The following is a 21,828-nucleotide window of genomic DNA, read 5'->3' on the forward strand; positions in this document are numbered from 1 at the left end:
TTCATCGTGAATGATGTTCTTGATTTTATCCCACAGCTCATGAGGTCTTCCGTCATTAGTGTTCAGTGTGTCAAATCTATCCTTGAGATGTTCCTGAAATTCAGGTGGGATAGACTCAAAGTAGTATTTGTGCTCTTGAACTTGTTTTAATTGTCTTCAGCTTTATCCTGAACTTATTTATGAGCATTTGATGGTTTGTTCCACAGTCTGCTCCTGGTCTGGTGTTAGTTGCTGATATTGAGCTCATACATCCTGTCTTCCCACAAACCGTCAGTTTGATTTCTATATAGTCTACCTGGACAAGATTATGTGTACAGTCATCTTTTTTGTTGTTGACACAAAGATATTTTCTATAAACAATTCAGCTCAGTGGTCTTGCCAAATTCTATCATGGGATCCTCAACTTAATTTCAATCACCAAGACCATATTTTCCAACTACCATTTATTCCTCTTGGTTTCCAATTTTTGCGTTCCCATCACCAACAATTATCAATGCATTTTGATTGCACAGTTGATCAATAGTAGACTGGAGAAGTTGGTAGAACTCTTCAGTTTATTCCTCACTAGATTTTGTGATTGGTGCATAAAGTTGAATAATAATTGTATTGATTGGATTTCCTTGAAATCAGATAGATCTGATCACAGACAGCATTATACTTCATGATAGATTTTACAGTGTCCTTTTCGGTGATGAATACCATGTGTGGTAGATATATAATCCTTTGTCAATTTGAGGATTAAGAGTGTAAGGGTGGACTCTAGCTTGTCAATCAGATCATAGCCAATGAGGCCTCTTTGTGGGCTTGGCCTTTCCTGAGAATTCTAGTAAATCCGGTACTTCCTCCTTGTAGGTAGGAGGCACTTCTCTCTACCCCACTGCCTGGGAGACTTTGCAGCTGACAAGCTACATGGATCTACCCTGATGCAACCAGAACTCTGAAGCCAGAGAAGCCATGTAGGGTCCCCTGTCAGTGTTGGATGCTTACAACACAAAAACGTTCTACCCACTGGCCTGTGCTCTTCTACATTCAGTGTCATTGCATGTGTTTCATGATGCTGAAGAGGACTTTATAGATTGGTATCAGATATATGCGCTAATATTGGAATTATGGACTTGATCTGGACTGGGCTGGGATGTTTTCTCAAAGTTCAATTGCTCTTTTATATAAATCTCTTTCTTCTACACATATATGTGTCCATGGATTTGTTTCTCTATTCTACCCAGACTAACAACCATGCCAATCCTCTGGATTACATTATTCATGGCATAGTAGATAGTATGATTTTCTGATTCAAAATGGCTAATACCCATCCAGTTAAGCTCAGTAATGGCTTGAATATTGAGTTTTGAGCATTCCACTTCACTTTTGATGACTTCCAATTTTCCCAGATTCATACTTAATAAATACATTGCATGTTGTAATCATTAGCAGATTTTTGTAGCTGTTTCTCCTTACCTTGGTTCATGCCCCATCTGTACGTGAAGAATCTAAAATTTCTACTCACACATGCTTTTCAGGTCACCATAATTAACTCTACTCCACTAAATGTGAACCTCCTCAGTCACACACCAAGTGCTCAGTAACTGGAGGGGCCTGTCCTCTGGCCCTATTGTTGGGGCCATGGTATTTTATCCTCATATTTAGGGGATATTTTATCTTCATATTTAGAGAATTTATGAGTTAACATTTGTCAAAGATATTTAGAGAACATTTGTGATAAGGAAATCACATATGGTGCTCTTGTCTAAAACAAATCTTATGATAGCAAAATATGTTAGGACAATTTATTTAGTGTATGATGTACTTGGGAGGAAAGGAGTTTTTGAAAACCATCAATTAAGAGAGAGCCGGCATAGTCTTTGCTGTCAAATGCTTGACTTAATTCAAGAGCCTCTAGACAGGTCGATAAGCGCTCTGTGAACCCGAGAGCCCTAAGGTGGCAGCAGTTCTTTTCTTTCCAATTCAGATGACATTTATTGGAGCATGAGTCTGAGTCACTTAATAACTATGTGTACTTGGCTAACTCTGAAGTAAATTCATTGTGGGATCAAACTAAATATTCACTGAAGGTTTGAAAATATACAACTCCTGATACATAGAGCTCAGAAATAGATAATGAGAAGAAAAGGGTAGGGAATGAATCACTGGTCATATAATCTATGGGGTATTGAAGTAGACTAGATAGAGGCTCAATAAAGACTATGGGAAGTTATTCCCTCCAAAACCTCAGCAAGCAAAACTAAAGGCAAATGGGTGACTCTCGGGTCATTATTTGTATTTGGTCTTGGCTTAACAAAGTGAAGAAAGTGTTAATAAAATAAATTCTAAAGCAAAAAGAGAAGTAAGACAAACTTCCCCAATGCCTTCCCAGCACAAAGGAAGGTAAAGGGGAGAAAAGACATGATTCCTTATCAATGGAAGAGAGGAAGGTAGGGAAGAGGCATATGTGTGAAAAGATAGGATATTAATCCTGTCCCTAGCAGTGGTTGAATTGACTCTTGGTTTCCAAGACTGGCAACAAAGGCCCAATATGAACTCTGTGGGGCAGGCGTGCTTGCAACTGGAATAGGGAGGGTAGGTAGGCTACAGAAAGCCAGTGAATTGCAGAAGACCCAACTGAAATCCAGCCAATGGTGGAGGGTCTGCCATTAGCTAGTTAAATCCTAACTCTTTATTCTACTGTGCCCTCGGATTAGCTGAGCGCCCTTTGATGTGCCCTGTCAAAATATCTCCCAGTCCAAACCTCATGCTCCATTCAAACCTTGTCTCTGACTCTGCTCTGAATACTGCCCCTCACCTGAATTCTTTCTTGTGAGTGGTCAGCAACCTTGTCTTCTCTTAGTAATCCTAAATGCAGTGCTTTCTCAGATCCGTGGTTCTGGGCTGTAAGAGCTTGCATTTCTTAGGGTGTTTGAATGTGTTGTCAAGTCCATTCTAATTCACAGAGTGGCCTTATGTGTAACAGAGCAAAACTTTCTCAGAGTTTGCATCATCAAAATTGTTTCTATTTTTGATCCCGTGGATAAATCCATTGCATTGGCGGCTTCCTCTTCTTAGGGATTATACATTGTGCTGTGATCTTCATGGTCTGCAGTTCGAAACCCCCAGCAGCTCTGCGGGAGAAAGGCTGGCTTTCTACTCCAGTTAACAGTTACAGTCTTAGAAAACCGCAGGGGATCGCTCTGATCCTGCATCGACTCCACGACAGTGAGTTTGCTTTGTGTTTACACTACCAAACATTGTAGACAACCTTCTCCCCGGATCAGGCTCTCTTGATGACAAGACCAAAGTACACCATTCACATGCATTAAAAATCACACTAGCTTCACTTTTAAGGAACAATTTACCTGTGTTCCCAAAGAGGTTCATTCATTCTGCTGGCAATTCATGCTACAAAAAAAATTATTTTCCAACACTATAAATGTCTCAATCATTTTTCCACTAACAAAATCCACTGTCATTGAGTAGATTTGGATTCATAACCTCTCTATTTGGGGTTTCTTAGCCTGTATTTTTTATGGGAAGAGATGCCCCTAAATTTCCCCCTCTGGGTGTTTGGTGAACTTAAACCAATTTAAAAAGTTTTTTCTTCAATAAAAATTTCCTTGCATGTGATATTAGTGATATTTTGATGATTTCTACACCCCATTGGATCAATTTTGTTGGGTATGTATATAGAAAACGAATCAGTTCTCATAAAGCTCCATGTTCCAGGATAACATTTTCCATAAACAGATTTCACAGCACAATACTGGATTTTGTGAAGTATTCTTTCAACAGTCTGAAATTGCTCTAGCAACGAAGACTCTGATTTCTTTCCAAATCATCTTAAATTGTATAGCTAGTATTCTACACAAACCCGTGGGAATAATCACTAATCTGGATCTGTCTTAGTATTTCCCCACTGAAAATATGCAACACTTGATTATGGTTCTGCCAAGTGAAAGATTGGCTCTTTTAGTTGATGTTCTTTAGCAAGAGGGAAGTGTGCTCTCATAGATCCTCATGGTCTCATCAGATGATTCCTGACTGACTCCTATTATATAGATAGATAGAACCTTCTATTTTTGCTGTCCACATAATCCATAAATCAAATTCTCCTTCTTAAACTTATCTGAGCATGCTTTGGTCTCCACTGTTCCAGAGCTTCGTTGCTACTTTTACTTCTCCTAAACATGCCTATCCTGATGATCCACATTATTCTTGACCCAAAACAGACTATTAGATAAAAATGGTATAATGAAGGCGCAGAACAAGTTTTTATGTCACCAAGGAAGATGGACAAAGTAAAACCAAGGTGCTGGAAAATGATTAAAACTTTCTCTGATTGTAGGAACAAGAAAAATGCTTCTGATGGGAAAAGAGAAGATGTGTGCTAGACTTTGGAAAATTCCTTCCACCATGTCCTCTGCACATCAGGAAATAGCCTTAGCATTCACCTAGATGATCAGGGGGAAAGCAACAACAGCAAACAAAAACACCCAAAATAAAACACCTCTTATTCTGTGGGAACCAGGCCAGCAGCAAGAAATGTCAAGGCACACAAACCCCTGCAATGTTACAGGTCTAATTTTAAAGAGTTGCAATAAAATGAATATTGCATTTAAACAAGTCACATGAATGTGTTGGAACCCAGGTGTATATCAAAGTTTCTTTTACACTGTGTTGCAGTCTATTAAGCACCTGATAACATTTTTAAAACATTTGAGAGAGTGTGAAAGTTTCTTAAATGTGACAGAAAGACACAACGTGAGTATGTCGTGGAAAAAATAGAATTGTTCAACACAGGGTTGGCACAAATGTCGACTATATGCTAAGAAGCAGTGTGTCCATGAAGCACAGTAAAATGAAGCAACAACAGAACAAGGTGTGCCTATACTCAAATTAAAAACTCTTGAGAGAGTTTAGTAATTTTTTAAAATAAAAGAACTGAATTTAGGGACCAAAGAGATAGTGAAGTATCCTAGGACTATCAAAAGTAAGGAGATATTAAACCCCAGACACACATGGCCTAGTGGAAGGATAGTGCTGAAAAAATGTAGACAATATGGCTTCATTGACAGGGCTGCCTGGACACAAGATAGGGTGTCAGTAAAGGTCTGAGTCAATCCATTGTGAACAGCAGGAAGAATGCAGAGGTAACAAAACCATGTTTCATTGCATTTCTAATCTCCAATATCCCGTGTCTCCCACTGTCTGAATCCACTAGGATACCAGACAACAATGCATAATGTTGACCTCATTTATGAAAGGCAAGCTTTCAGGACCCCCATTAAGGTAGGGGAAGGGTAGAGTTGAATGTGCAAACATAACATATTCAGCATGATTCCACTCATTTGCCACATGTAAATCCCTTTAAATCCAACTAATTCTTTCTACACTATACCCCAAATCAAATCTATATACATCTCTGTGCCCACAGTCATTGCCTATACACTACAGTCCTATACACTACAGTCCTATACACTACAGTCCTATACACTACAGTCCTATACACTACAGTCATATACACTACAGTCCTGTAATGGAATACTTAAATCTTCTTATACTATTTCTTCTGATATTCTTCCCTTCTAATATAGCCCCCTCAGGAATTTTCTAAGATAGAAATTAAACCTGAAATATACATTCTAAGTATAAAAATTCATTATAAATGTGATCTGTCATGGTATTGTTTATTTAATTGTATTAAATTTTTGTCAGTTTCTTCCAAAAATGTCTCTGCTACTGGAGATGACATAATGCGTGAAATATTTTAAATATGTAAATTGAAGCTTATTTGCTGATTATATTCTTGGTGGCTGTTGAACTTTTAAAACCAGTATCAGGAATCAAAAGCAGCTCCACCTGGACTACTCGCTAAAGACACATGTGAAAAGATCTGGGTTTCTAAAGCTTTGACATCATCGTGTTTTGCCTGATGTGGTTCTGTAAGGCCATGTGGAAAGCATCATATGGGATATTAGTTCCTGTTCATAGGCTGTCTGCAGCTTTTTGCAGTACTTCGGTATTTATTGATTTTCAAGTAACCAAATTCACTGTTATTCTGCAGCTTTTGTTCTCTGCCAAGCTTCCGGCCTGTGTAGCCTTCATGATTTGGGGCTAGGATACTAATTTTGAACCTGGTGATGTTTGACATTTACCTTCCTGCTACCTAAGAAGCTCTGACGTGTACATCAGAGAATGCCTTAGAAGCATTCCCATGTAAGGTCTAAAAGTACTCAGCTGAATCACAGACAGTTTTCGTTGGTCTGTGCCCATCATTTTATCATTTCCTATGCTATGTCTCACTCATACTACAGTACGCTGAGATTATATGTTAATGTTCGAAGCAGTTGGATATCAATCAGTTCTTTTTGATACAGTGAATCTGTGTATTGTTTCCATTTTCTTTTATTTAAACCTCTTTTTGGTGGGGGTCTTCTACAACTCTTATCACAATCCATCCATCCATTGTGTCAAGCACATTTGTACATCTGTTGCCATCGTCATTCTCAAAACATTTGCTTTCTACTTGAGCCTCTGGCATCAGCTCGTTTTTCCTCGCTGTCCTCCATCCTCCCTCCCTCCCTCATGAACCATTGAAAATTTATAAATTATTATTATTTTTTCATGTCTTACAATGTACAATGTTCCCGTTCACCCACTTTTCTATTGTCATCTCCCCAGGGAGGAGGTTCTATGTAGATCATTGTGATTGGTTCCCTCTTTCTCCCCCCCATCTTACCCTGACCCTCCTGGCATCACTTCTCTCATTATTGCTCCTGCGGGGTTTATCTGTCCTGGATTCCCTGTGTTTCCAGCTCTGATTTGTACCAGTGTACATCCTCTGGCCTAGGCAGATTTGTAAGGTAGAATTGGGATCATGATAGTGGGGGGGGGCGGGAGCATTTAAGAACTAGAGGAAAGTTATGTATTTTATTGGTGCTACACTACACCCTGACTGGCTTGTCTCCTACTCTCAACCCTTCTGTAAAGGGGTGTCCAGTTGTCTACAGATGAACTTTGGGTCTCCACTCTGCAGTTCCCCTCATTCACAATGATATGATTTTTGTTCTTTGATGCCTGATACCTCATCCCTTCGACACCTCGTGATCGCACAGGCTGATGTGCTTCTTCCATGTGGGCTTTGTTACTTCTCAGCTAGATGGCCACTTGGTTATCTTCAAGTCTTTAAGGTCCCAGGCAGTATATCTGTTGATAGCTGGGCACCATCAGCTTTCTTCACTTTATCCTTCAATTTTTTTGCCCATAGAATCTTTCATTATTTCAAGTTGAGGCTTGAATTTTCTTTAGTTATTTCAATTTAAGATATTCTGAGCATGTTCTTCCTTTGTGGCGTTATGGCTTTCGCATCCTAGGTCTTTGTACATTTCTTTATAATATTGTACTTTGTCTTCTTGAACTGTTCTAGGATATTTTCTGTTCAGCTCCTTGACTTCATTATTTCTTCAATTTTCTTTAGTTATTCTGGGATCAAGAGTAAGTTTAAGAGTGTATTCTTCTTACATCTACTCTGATCTTTTCTTTCTTTCCTGTCTTTTTAATGACCTTTTGCTTCCTCATGATATTCCTGAGGTCAACTCACAGCTCATCAGGTCTTCTGTCATTAGTATTCAATGTGCCAAGTCTATTCGTGATATGTTCTCGAAATTCACATGGAAAATTCTCTAAGTCATATTTTGGCTTTCAAGTTTTCCATCTTCAATCTGAACATAAATATGAGCAATTAATTGTCTATCTGCTATACAGTCAGGATCTTGGCTTGTGTTTGCATAGATATTGATTTTTTTTCCCATTATCTCTTCCTGAAGATGTAGTCATTTTTCTCTGTTTATTTCACCTGAAGAAATGTACATGTTTACTTGTCTTTTGTGTTTTTCAGAAAGATGTTTTTGAAGAATTACTTGTGGTTGCAAAATTTTATCATGAGATCTCCAGCCTTTTGTCTATCACCAAAAGCATATTTTCCTATTACTGTTCCTTCCTCTTTGCTTACAACATTTGTGTCCCAGTCATCCAAAATCACTACTGCATCTCAATTGCATATAGACTTTATTTCAGACCGAGTACATGGGTAAATTTTTCAGTTTCATAATCATAAAATGTAGTGGCTGGTGTATAAATTTGTAAAACAGTAGTATGTCAAGAAGATTTTTTGTGTGTGTGGATAGATATTATCCTATCACAGTGAGCTTTGCACTTCAAGACAAGCCTAAAATTTCCTTTTTCATTATGAATGCAACACTATTGCTCTTGAAACTGTTATTCCCAGAATAGTAAACTATATGATTTTCTGATTCAAACTGGCTAAGACTAATCCATTTCAGCTTGCCAGAGACTAAGCTATTGATCTTTATGGATGCTACTTCATTTTGACAACTTCTAATTTCCTTGGATTCATACTTTGTACATTCCAGATTCTGATTATTAGTAGATGTTTGCAGCTATTTCTTCTTGTTTTGAGTCATACCCTATCAGCAAGTAGAGGTTCTGAAAGCTTTACTCCTGGAACCTCTAGTGACACCTGTTAACTTTCGGTGACCCTCCTGGTATTTTAAATCCTGGGGACATGGATTCAACACCACAGCACTCCTCAAGCCACCGCAGTGTGACTAAATGACAGGCAGGTGCTGGAAGAAAATCCATGATGGCAGCCAAACAATGTGAGGGGATGGCTGTGTTCACATGCAAGTTCAGACAGAAGCTGAAGAAAACAAAAACAAATCCACAAGAGCCGATTTCCAACATTGTGTGTATTCCGTTCGAATTTTGAGAATATCTGAAGAACCGATTTGACACATTCATCACCAATGAAAAGAATTGAGGAATTGCGACATGACATCAAGACCATCATCATTAACAAAAGCAAAAGATCGTTAAAAAGACAGAAAATTTTAAAGACAAAAAAAGTTGTAAAGACCAAATAGATGACAAAAATGACTCTAAAATTTGATCCTGTACAGTTACTAAAGCAAATGGAATAAATTATTAAATATAGGGCATGAACAAAACTTTTCAGAGATTAGCTATAGAAGATAAAGCAAAGCAATGTAATTAAATATGGAAAGGTACGGAGCTAGAACACCCAAAAGGAAGAATATCAGTGCATTTCATACTGAAAGATTAACAAAAAATAATCAAGATTTGAGTTGAAATATTGAAGGATTCTATTACCAAAATATTGAATGATGCATAAAGCTTCAAAAGAAGAAGGAAAAAAACGCAGAGACTGTTTGACATACAACCATTTCGTTAGGTAGCACTTGATCAAGAACCAATAGGATTGAAGGAATATGTCCAAACTGAACTGGAGGCATTAGCAAACATGAAATTTCTTGGAATTTATTGAATACCAATTGAATTGTTCTAACAAGGTGACGGAGCACTGGAAGCAATTATTTTCACCAGCCAAGAACTTAGGAAGAGATCTACTTGGACTATTAACTAGAAAGATCCTTATTTGTGCCCTTTTCCATGACAGGCAGCTCAACAGAATGTGAACATTATCAATCAATATTACTTAGATCACATGCAAATTAAATTTTAATGAACATCTTTCAACTATGATTTCAACAGTGCATGTACATGGAGGGAGTTGCTGGAAATTCAAGACGCAATCCAGCAAGGACATAAAGTGAGGAACAGCTTTGTGATATCAGATAGGCCTTGGCTCAAGGCAGCGTAAATGAGAAAGCTGTTGACTTGTGTTTATTGGCTGTGCAAAGGTATTTAACTTTGGAGATTATAATAGTCTATAGATAGCAATGAGAAGAACGGGAATTCTTAAACACTTCATTGTGTTCATGGAGAATCTGTACATGGACAAAGAGGCAGCTGTTCAAACAGACCAAGAGAAGACTTCATGGTTTAAAATCCAGAAAGGTGTGTGTCAGGGTTGTATCCTTTCACCAATTGATTCAATTGTAGCCTTAGCACATCATCAGAGAAGCTGGACTCAGCATCAGGATGGGAAGAAGTCTTATTAGCAACCTGTAATATGAAAATGACACAATTTTGCTTGCTGAAATTGAGAACTCCTGATGAAAATCAAGGACACAACCTTCAGTATGAGTTAAAACTCAATGTAAAGAAGAAAAAAAATCCTCTCAACTGAACCAATAAAAAAACATCATAATTAATAAAGAAAGCCTTAAAGCTGTGAAGGTTTTTGCTTTACTTGGAGTAACATTGATGCCCATGGAAAAAATAATGAAGAAATTATAAGACCTATTATGTGTCTCAAATCTGTTGCAGAAGACCTCATTTTAGGGTTACAAATATGTACATAATTTTGAGGACTATCGTAGTATTGTTAATCACATTAGATGTATGTATGCCTAATCAAAGTATTGTTAATCACATTATATGGATGTTGAAGCTGGACCGTAAATAAGGAAGACCATTGAAAAATGTGTGCATTTTACTTTATAGTGTTGATGAAGAATGTTGAAAATACCATGGACTTCCAGAAGAATAAAAACATCTGTCTTATAAGAAATACAGCCTGAATGTGTTAGAATTGAGTCTGTCAAGGCTTTGTTTCACAGACTTAGGATATGTTTCCATGAGAGACCAGTTTCTGGAAAAGAAAATCATGCTTGTCAAAGCAGAGTGTCACATCCTGAACAGAAGACCCTTCATGAGATGGATAGGCATAGTAGCTTTGCGACCGAGCTGAAATATAGCAACAAAAGTGAGGATGGTGTAGTACTGGCCAGTGTTTCTCTTCTATGTAGAATCACTATGAGTTGGAACAATTCGACAGCACCTAACAGGAGCATTAGCATCTATTAATAGAACAGTGCAGTAGTAAAGCACTTTTCCATGTAAATGTAAGTTTTATTTTGCCATCTTAAAGTGAAACTCACTTCCATGAAGTCAATGCCAACTCACAGTGACCCGATAAGTTAGGATAGAACTCTCCCAGTGAATTTCCAAGACTGTTACTGTTTAGGAGAGTCGAAATCCCTGCCTTTCTCCTTCTAAGTGACTGGTGGTTTAGAAGTGCTGACCTTGCAGATTACAGCCCATCATGGAAGCACTATACCACCATGGCTCAGGTATCTCTCCATAGTTATCATGAAATTATCGACATGTCTTGTTTTCTGCATTCAAGTAAACTATTTTGCAACTTATTTTCATTAAACAGATAAAATCTGTAAAATAAGGAAATTGGAAAAGTACAATTAGTTCTTAAAAAAGTGGAAAACATCCAGATGTCAAAAAAAAAAACCACCTGGTTATTTACATGATGTCAATATCAGACACTTGAAGGCATACTTATGTTTGTCATTATGTGCAAAATACCCAATTAAATTTTTTACTTTAAACCAGATGTTTTATCATTATGTAGGTATTAACATAAGAGAATATATGACTATATTTTTCTCTAGGCTGTAAGTTGCTCATGAACATTCTACCACAGTAATGACTTGAATACAAAGTAGATATTTTTATTCATACCAATTAATGTGTCCTCTTGCCACATGACAATACACAGGAGTTGATAAACTAATAATATTAGGACTATGAGTTATGATCACATACAGTTATCATAAAACACAATGTGGATTGTAAACATCCTAAGAAATGTATGCAGAAAATTATATTTTTTGGAAATTAAAATTTTACTATTTTCCTCCTGTCTCCCAAAGCCTCGAGTCTAAGCAGTTATACTGATCAGTTCTAACTCCCACATGCTTTTTGTTGTGCTCCTTCTCAGATTTTATTCCAGAATTTGATTCTTCCCCAGATCGCAGCCTTCAGGACTGAGTTGGAAAGGTTCTTCCCCAGACCTGTCCTTCCTTTAATGACTCGGAATGAACTTGCTGAAGTCACTGACACGCTAGCTCTGGTAGTTCACTTGTCTGGAAAAACAACAACAAAAAAGAATAAACAATAGGATTACCCCGAGGACTGGTTTGCAGGCAGTTTTTTTTTATTAAAAAGCATTTTATTGGGGGCTCTAATAGCTCTGATAATAATCCATACATCAATTGTATCACGCATATTTGAATATATGTTGCCATGATTATTTTCTAAACATTTATTTTCTATTAAGGCCTTGGTATCAGCTCCCCTTTTTTCCCTCCCTATCCTCACCCTGTGACCCTTTGATAAAGTATAAATTATTATTAGTTTCACACCAACCTCTGTTCCCCTTTCCCCAAAGTTTCTGTTGTTGGTCCCCTCCCCATGCCAGTGGGGTGCAGTCGATCATCGCGATTGGTTCCCCCTTCATTCCCTCCTGTATTAGTCTGGGTCCTTTAGAGAAAAAAAATCCACAGAAACTCATGTATAAGAGAGAGTTTTATGTAAAGGGTAAGTGCACATCAAGAAAACCTCCCAGCCCAGTGCTGCCCAAGGCCACAAGTCCAACATTAACCCATATGTCTGATACCAATCCACAAAGCCCTCCTCCGTCTCACAAAAAACACACTATGATGCCAATTGCAGGAGGAAATCTCAATCAGTGAGCATGTAAGCATCTCAGCGCTGGCAGGGGTCTCCACGTGGCTGCTCCAGCACCCAGACCTGCATCAGGGTATATCCATGAGACTTCTCTTTGGGGATGTCTAGTAGGAAGGGAGCCTTGCCAGCTGAAGCAGGGAACTGGCTAAGGCAGCTGCACCCTGATCTGACCATCACAAAGCAAGAGACCAGAAAACTGGAAAGGTGAGGCTCACTGAGCCATTTATCCCTCTGCTCTTCAATTAACCCCACATGTGTTTATGGGCCAGGTTGGCACAATAAAATACTATCTCCTCTCCCCACACACCCCCCCCCACTCTCTGGTACCCTACTCCCATTATTGTTCCTCAATTCTGTGTGTCATGAGCTCTTATCTCTTATCTGTACCTGTGCACATGCTCTTGTCTAGCCCTTAGTGAAAGGCAGGACTGGGGTCATGATAGTGGGGGGTGAGGAAGCCTCTAGGAACTGCTTCCTTGGTGTTATACTATGTCCTAGTTGACTGCTCCATTCCCTGGAACCCCTCTGTGAGGGAAAGTCATATTGTCTACTGATGGGTTTTGGGTCTCTACTCTGAGTCCCCTGGTTCTCAACAATATGGTTTGTTTGTTTGTTTGTGGTCTTCTGATGCTACAGGCAAATTTTTATCTAATCAGCATATGAAGGTTAGTTAATGCTTTTATTCCTGCTGATACTAGTCCCACCACCATCATTATTCTACAAGTGCTATTGCCAGCAACAGCACTTTCTTGTGTAGGAGGGGCATAAGAATAATTGTGGGAGAAGAAACTAGAATAGGAACAACTTTTTTAATGAAGTCTGAAGGTAAAGGTTAAAAAGAGGAAGAATCACACTGATAGATCTGTCTTAGATTCTCCAGCCCAGAGATGACAGAAAGAAGCAGGATTGAAGTAAAGAGGGCCAAAAAGTAATCTTTGGGGGCCTGAATTTCTGTGGCTGCTGGTGCTCTGCGCACTCTCCAACATTTATGATTTGTTGTCTCCAAAGGCTTGTGTAATCTCAAGTTCCCATTTCACCCAATTTAGCCTATTTGACCAGGAAGCACAGAAAATGTTTCTCTCATAAGGCAAGAACACGGCTGATAGCATTTCTCACAGTGTTTTCCAAGAAGAACTGGTCCCCTGAGCTGTTCTTTAAGAAGGACAAAATAAAGATTCGAATGGAAAGTGGGTGTGGGAAATGTTTCAAAATCTCCAGCTACATTTCTTTCTTGATTATGCATGTGTTTTTCAAAACTATTACAGAATCTGAGTAAGTTTGCACAGAGATTTCTGCTTAATTTTAATTAAATCTGTGTTCTCCAAATCATTAGTCATTCAAAAAAATCACAGTTGCCCTTTTATTTTTGTTTTTTTTTCTTTTTGCCCTTCTTTTTTATACAAATAATGTATTTGTATTATTGTCCAGTGCCTATTAGCTTCTGTGAAAATAAATTGTGGCATAGGGAATCTATAAGTGACCACTCCAAAAGACTCTCGGAGATAGATTTTCATTCTTATCAGCATGAGGTCTGCTTTTGAAACCGAACCTTGGCAAATTCCACAGTCTAAAGCAACTTTAGTTGCTTGTTAGTGTAGTCTTTTTCTTTCTTCATCCTAAATCAGTTAAATCTGGAGGCTTTATCACACATTCAAATGAAAGCCACATGATTATGATCCATAGCATCCGAGGAAAAAAAGAAGGATCCTTAATGATGTAATTTGAATGATTACTTAAAATAAATCCCTGAACTTTTAGATTCAGCCTCTAAATATCTGAATAAAATTATTCACTAAACCATGTAGCCATATAAAAAGGGAAATTTCTGTTTCATTCTCTGAGGCAACCAAACTCACTGTCATCCTTTCAAATCTGAACCATAGAGCCTTTATAAGCCAGAGTACAATTGCCCTTGTGAACCTCTGAAGCTATAAATCTTAATGGGAGTAGAAAGCCCCATTTATTTATTTATTTATTTTTGTAGAGCATGTGGTGGTTTCAAACTGCTAACCTTTCTGTTATTAGCTCAGCCAGTGTCCACTATGCCACCAGGATTACTATCCAAGACATTATTGGACTACAGGCTAGTGAGCTGAAATGGGCTGATATCGGCCATTTTGAATCAGAAAATCATATGGCTACTATGCCGGGAGAAACGCAACCAAAATAAATGGCATTGTTTTTGTTTGTACATATTAGAGTGTATTTCAGTGGTATTTTGCCTTTGGAGGGACCCTCATGAAGTTGTATTATATGTTTTTCTGTGTTTTGGGTATATGAAATCCAGGATTAATGAACCTGTGGGGACAGCAAGTAGAATAAGGGTTTTGGAGTGTGGGGTACAGTGGAGGAGGTGGGGGTGGGGTAAAGGGAGATGACATCAGGAGTTCATGAAGAAAAAGAATGTTTGGAAATGGGTTGTGGTGGCAATTTTACAATTCCGCTTGATGTGATTGAAACATGGAATTATATATATTAGCTCCCAATTAATAAAATATTATAAAAAGTAAAACAGGCTAAAATGTAGGAACAAGACTACCATAATAATTAAACTTAAAATGAAAAAAGGACATTTCAAGATCTATCCTTAAATATGATGCTATCTGTGATAGGATAATGTCTATCCACATACAATGACGTTCTATCAATTTATCTGTTATTCAAATGCATGCATAAAATGTGCATCAACTACTTAAGCTCATGATGCGGAAATCTAAGAATTCTACCAACTTCTTCAGTGTAAAATTGGCGAAACATGCAATCAAGGTGCTTTGATAATTGTTGAAGATTGGAATGCAAAAGACAGAAACAAAGAGGAGGGAAAACTAATCAGAAAATATCGCCATGGTGATAGAAAAGAAGCTGGAGATTGAATGATAGAATTTTGCAAGACTAACAACTCTTTCACAGCAAATCCCTTTTTCAACAACACAGAAGGCATCTGACTATACGCGCGATTTCTCCAGATGGATTTTATAGAAATCAAACTAACCTTACCTGTGGGATGATGCAAAGGAGATGTCAACAGCCAGGACCTGGCAGGGCCAACTATGAACAGAGTATCAATTGTTCATACTTAAGTTCTGGTTGAGGTTGAATAAAATTAAAGCAAGTTCATGAGAGCCCAAATAAAGCCAACAAATACTCAAGGGTATAACTCACTTCCATTTTGAGAATATCTCAAAAACAGATTTCATACATTAAACACTAATAACAGAAAACCATATGAGTTGTTAAAGGAATTCAAGAACATTATACATGAGATATGAAAATAATTTATAATTTATCAAGGTGTCATGAGGGTGGGACTGGGTAAAGGAGGGGAAAAGGAGGTGCTTTATAAAATGATGATGGCAACATATGTACCAATATGCTTGATTCAAATGATGAATGGATTGTGATAAGAGCTGTAAGATCCCCATAAAATGATCAGAGAGAGAGAGAACAAAAGGTCATTAAAAAGATAAGAGAGAAAACAAAATATGAAGTGGATGTAAGCAGAGACCCCAAAACCTGTTTTAATCATAGAGTAGCAAAGGCAAATGGAAGACATGATGAAGCCAAATCATTGAATAGAAAATTTTATAGGGCAGCTCAAGAACACAGTCAAATGTTATTATGAAATGTGCGAAGACCTGGAATGAGGAAGCTTAAAGAAGAGCACCCTCAGCAGATCTTAAACTGGAAGGCCTAAAGAACAATGCAAGCCTTGATTCCATGGGAAAAATGAAGAAACACCAAAAGCCTCAAAGAGTAAAAAGCACAGAGGAACTGTATTAAAAAGAACTAGTTGACATGCAACCATCTCACAAGTTAGAATATGAGCAAGAGTCACTGGTATGTAATGATAAAAGAAGTATAAACTACATTGAAAATATTGGCCAAAAACAAGACTCCAGGAATGCATGGAATACTAATTGAAATATTTCAAGAAGCTGATTAAGTACTGGAATAACTCATTCATCTATGCCAGGAAATTTGGGAGTCAAGTACTTGGATGACTAACTGCAAAATATCCATACTTATATCTATTCCAAAGACAAATGACCCAAAAGAATGCTCAAAGTATAAATAATCATTGATATCACATACAAGTAAAAGTTTGCTGAGGACCATCCAAAATGGTTGTAGCAGTACATTGATCAGGACCTGCCAGAAGTTCAGGTCAGGGGGATCTTGGCTGAAAGCATACAATGCCAGAAATATGCCTACTGGTGTTTTGCTGACTATGCTAAGGCATTCAACTGTGTGGTAATAACACACTACAGACAGCCTCAGAAAGAATGGCAATTCCAGAACACTTTATTGTGCTCATGTGGAACCTATACATCTACCAAGAATCAGTCATTAGGACAGAACAAGGGAATACTGAGTGGTTTAAAATCACTCAGTTTTCAGAAGGGTATGGATGACAGTGGAACCCCACAACCATTTTCAGGGCCCCCATGTGCATTAAGCTTCCAGCAATTCCCCTCTGGCTAGGGGGATGCGAATGGCCTTATTATCCTATGGGTGCATTGTGAAGGCAGATTGCAGCAGAGGTAGGTAGGTTAAAATGTTACACCTTGTCATCTCCTCTTTGACGCATTATACTGGGTACTTGTTCCAAGTAAAATTTTTTCCATTTAATTTTCAGTTGAGGTTTTTCTGTTTTATTTTTGTTATTGTTGTTTTATTTTGGTTTACTATGTTTTTCTGCATATTAAATACAGGATAGGTAAATTTCTAGAGACCATATATTAATGAGAAGCTAACAACAATGGGCACATGAAAAAGAAAATGTCCTAAAACTGGGTGTGGTGATGACTGCCCAACTCTTTTTAATATGATTGAACCATTGAGGTTGTATTCATCATATATGAGTATCAATAAAACAGTTATAAAAATGAGGAAGGTTAAACATCAGTGTCGTATCCTTTCATCACACTTATTCAATCTTGTATTGAGTACATAATCAGAGAAGCTGGGCTACATGTAAAAGAGCTCATCAGGATTAAAGGAAGACATGAATAATTTGCAGTAAGCATATGACACAATCTATCTGCTGAAATGAAGGAGGGCAAAGCATTTGTTGATGACGGTCTAGGGTTGCATTACAACTCAATATTGAGAAAACAATAATACCTGCAACTAGACCAATATAGAGCATCATGATAAACAGATGAAAGATTGAATTTATCAAAGTTTTTGTCGTCATCGGATCAACAATCAATGCTAATGGAACTATGAGTGAACACATGAAGTGTTACCTTTGGCTAATCTGATGCACCAGACTTTGTTGAAGTGCTGATGGACAAAGATGTCACTTTGAGTTATAGGGTATGCTGGACTTAACCATTGTATTTCCATTGACTCATAAGCATGTGAAAATTGGATCGTGAATAAAAAATGCCAAAGGAGAATTAAAGTTTTTGAATTATGATCCCAGTAAAAATATTGAAAGCCTTATTGTCGGAAAGTGGAGTTAACTCAATGGCAAGTGGTTCATTTTTTAATGTCTTATTGAATAAGCTAAGATAAATAAATGACATATATAGATAGATAGAAATAATGGGGCTTTTTAAAGTTTGCTAAAAATCCATTATCTTTTAGTCTAATTTTTCATAAACTTTTTTGATGCTTCCTCACAGAGTTCATTCTACATATTCATCTGATTTAAATTATAATATAAACTTCGCGCAGCGTTTGCTTGCATGGTATCTTGTTAACAAAAGCATGTGTACATTGGAACCATATGTCTTTCCACAATAAGCACACATCCCTATATGCTCAGTACCATGCAGAGTGAGCACTGTCTTTGTTAATCGTATATCTCCCGGACATTTATCAGGAAATCTGCAGCTGAATATTTAGTTTCCTATCAATTGTATCCACCTGGCCTTATCAAGAATCCTCAAAATTTAGATATTCAAATTTTAATTTCTGAACTTCTATTTACAACCTCATGCTATGTTCTATATTGTGTTCGATAGATTAACTAGAGAAACAGATCCAGGGACATACATATGTGTATAAGAAAGAGGTTTATAGCAAAGAACATTTGTATATTGAGAAAACATCTCAGCCTAATAGATAAAGTCAATAAATCCTCTGTTAGTCAATATGTCTGATACTTGTCCATAAATTCTTCTTCAGACTCATGTAGCCATTCACAGTGATGCTGAATGCAGGAAGATCACAGGCTTATGGGTGAAAAGTCTTGTGGATCCAGTGGTGTTAGAAGAATGTCAGTGCTGGCTCAGGTTTTCACATGAGTCCTCAAACTCCTGAGTGTGTGGCTCCTCAGCATGGAAGTTGAAGCAGAGAGAGTGTGACCCACCTCCAGGGAGAAAGAGAGGAACTCCCCAGAATCCTCATGAGAAGGCCATGCCTAAAAGAGGCATCACTTGGCTGTGACCTCTTGACAAGTTAGAATCCAACATTTCAACCATCTATTAGATTGACATGAAATTATGTAACTCCCACAATATAAGAGCAATCTATCGATCATCAAATTTTTATTTGCACATACTAGCTTCTTTGCTCTGTAATTGTGATCTAATAATGACATTTCAGTAAGATGTAGCCTGCCAACCTGTAGCTTACAACCTAGAAGGAAAATAAGCAAAAGTAATTGAGTAAATAACCATAACTGTCTAATGTGACTATGCAAAAGCATTTTCTTGCGTGGATTATAAAAAATTATGAACAGTATACAGAAAAATAAGAATTCCAGAACCCCTACATGTACATGTAATAAGAGGTTCGCATTTGAACAGAACAAGGAGATGCTGCATAGCTTCTAATCTAGAAAGTTATGCATCGGGGCTGCATCTGTTCACCATATTGATTCAATCTGTAGGTTGAGAAAATGATTTGAGAATCAGAATATATGCAGAAGACTTGAAGTCAACTTTTTATTATGCTCATGACACAACCTCGCGAACAGACAGTAAAAAAGACCTGAAACGGTTATTGATAGTAGTCTTCAGTACAGATGATGTCTCAACATAAAGAACACAAGCAATCTCCTAAGTGGACTAATAAAGAACATTATGATAAAGAGGAACATAGTTAAGTTTTCAAGATTTCATTTTACTTCTATCCACAGTCCAGACACGTGGGAGGAGCTTTTGAGGAATGGCTTACTGCATTAGGCAAAACTATTTAAAAAGACTTTATTGTATTAAAAAGCAGAGATGTCACCATGTAAACTAAAGTGCACTTGATAACAGTGGGGATCTTTCCAATTGCTTCATATGCATGTGATAGCTAGATTATTAATAATTAAGACCAATGAATAATAGATTCCTATGTATTTTGATGTTGCTAAGGGCTGTTAATGATGTCATGGGCTGACGCCCAGACAAATAACTACATTTCCATTGGAAGTGCAGCCCTGAGGATAGAAGCAAAGATGGTGAGACTTTTTTGAACTCACTGTTTAATGGGTCCAGGGTCTGGAGAAAAACATCATGCCTGCTAAAGTAGAAGGTGAGCACAAAAGAGGCAGCCCCTCAGCAGGCTAGAGTGACACAGTGGTTACAATACATGCAAATATAGCAATGATTGTGAGGACAGTAAAGGAACAGACAGTATTTCATCCTTTGTTCATAGGCTCACTACGAGGTTGAATCAATTAGATGCCACACAAACCAACAATGTTCTATAACAGACACTATACCTGGAAGAGAGGAAATTCTCACTAGGAAACTGGAATGCAAAAGATAACATTTGAAGATATGACCCATTGAAATGTATCAACTTTTTTCTCGTGTTTTGTTTCTTTTAAACGGATTTATCTGTTGTATTCTGTTATTCTTCTTAGTGCTTGTTTTTATTTTAACATTTTTAAGTATGTGAAATCCAGGAGAGGTAGAATTGTATAGGAAGTAACTGGATTAATGGTTCCTTGAGGGTATGGCAGGGTAAGTTCGGGAAAATTTGGAATTTTAATGATGAGTACAAGAATGAAGAAAATTATTTAAAACCGATTGTGGTGATGATTGTACAACTCTTGTTAACGTGAATGAACTATTGAATTGTATGATGTGTGAATTATACACCAATAAAAAGTTTAAACAAAGAAAGGTAATTAATGTACTTAGGTAGAAATGGAACAAAAGAGTATATAATCATGGGAAATCACATGTGTCTGTGCTCCTTAGAGGAGAAGCATGACCCTCAGGGGAATTGATATTAGTCTACTTTAGTTAGGTAAGGAAAGCCAAGAAAGGTAGCACACACTCACACACACACACACAAGCCCATGGGAGAGGTGAATATATGATCACAATAGGAGAGACGTTTTTAATTATTACTCTTTTCAATTTATAATTCAATATTTGCAATTATTTCTTCATATTCTTCACTCTACTTAGGCATTTATCACCAAAAATACATCATGTATGCCTCTTCAAAATGATCAACAACCACAAATATGAAATATTAAAAATGGTTGGCAATAATATTCATTTGATTTTATTCATTAAGTTAAAAATCTGATTTTACAATAAAATACATAATATAGACGTATGTAGAAATAACTTCTACATTAATGAACCTCATTTAAAAATAAAAATATGTAATAACCACAAAGAGGCTTTTCTAAGTCAATGCAGTAGGTTGTTTGCATGTTTAAAATTAATAACCTAACAAATAATTGACTGAATCGTATGTCAATTGCTTTACAATCTTTTGTTTATAATTATGCATAGTTGGAAGTCATTTTTATCACCCTATTAATCTAGCACATAAATGATATATAGCATAACTATTTTTAAAAAATAAGTCCAGCATACAATTTAATACAATAGTAAATTATGAACAGGAAAATTCAAAATGGTCATATATATTGTGAGAGTTGCTATAGAGATAAGTAGCTTTGCATAAACAAAACAAAACAGAAAAACATAAAACCAAAAGACAGGACAGCATGATGCTGGAGAGGAAAATAAAAAGCAATATCTAATGGAAATTCTTTCTACCAGGAACAGTGGTGAATGTAGAAGGCAACCTGTGCCTCAGGGAGTAGCAGACTAAAACAGGCCACAGCTACAGTGTACATAATGCAGTCCTGAAAAGGCAGAAAGCAAATCTTTCACAACCTCAGAGGCTCTCTGGAGGTCTTCAAAACTTACAAGAGCCCAGGAAAAGAATAAACTCTGGGGTCCCAGTGAATTTCTCCACTATGACCTTGGTAGGAGCAGAATCAGATAAGAACGGGAAAACCAGAGGGTGGAACGTAAGAGAAAGCAAGGAAGCAGTCCAAGCCTTCTGTTGCCTGAACGCAGTTAGACCTGATGCAGCACTACAAGTCCATGACGTCAAGCTTAGAGAAATGATACTGGGTCTGAAATTCTTGACCAGACA

This window comes from Tenrec ecaudatus, chromosome 9 (assembly GCF_050624435.1).
Source record: "Tenrec ecaudatus isolate mTenEca1 chromosome 9, mTenEca1.hap1, whole genome shotgun sequence".
NCBI lineage: Eukaryota > Metazoa > Chordata > Mammalia > Afrosoricida > Tenrecidae > Tenrec > Tenrec ecaudatus.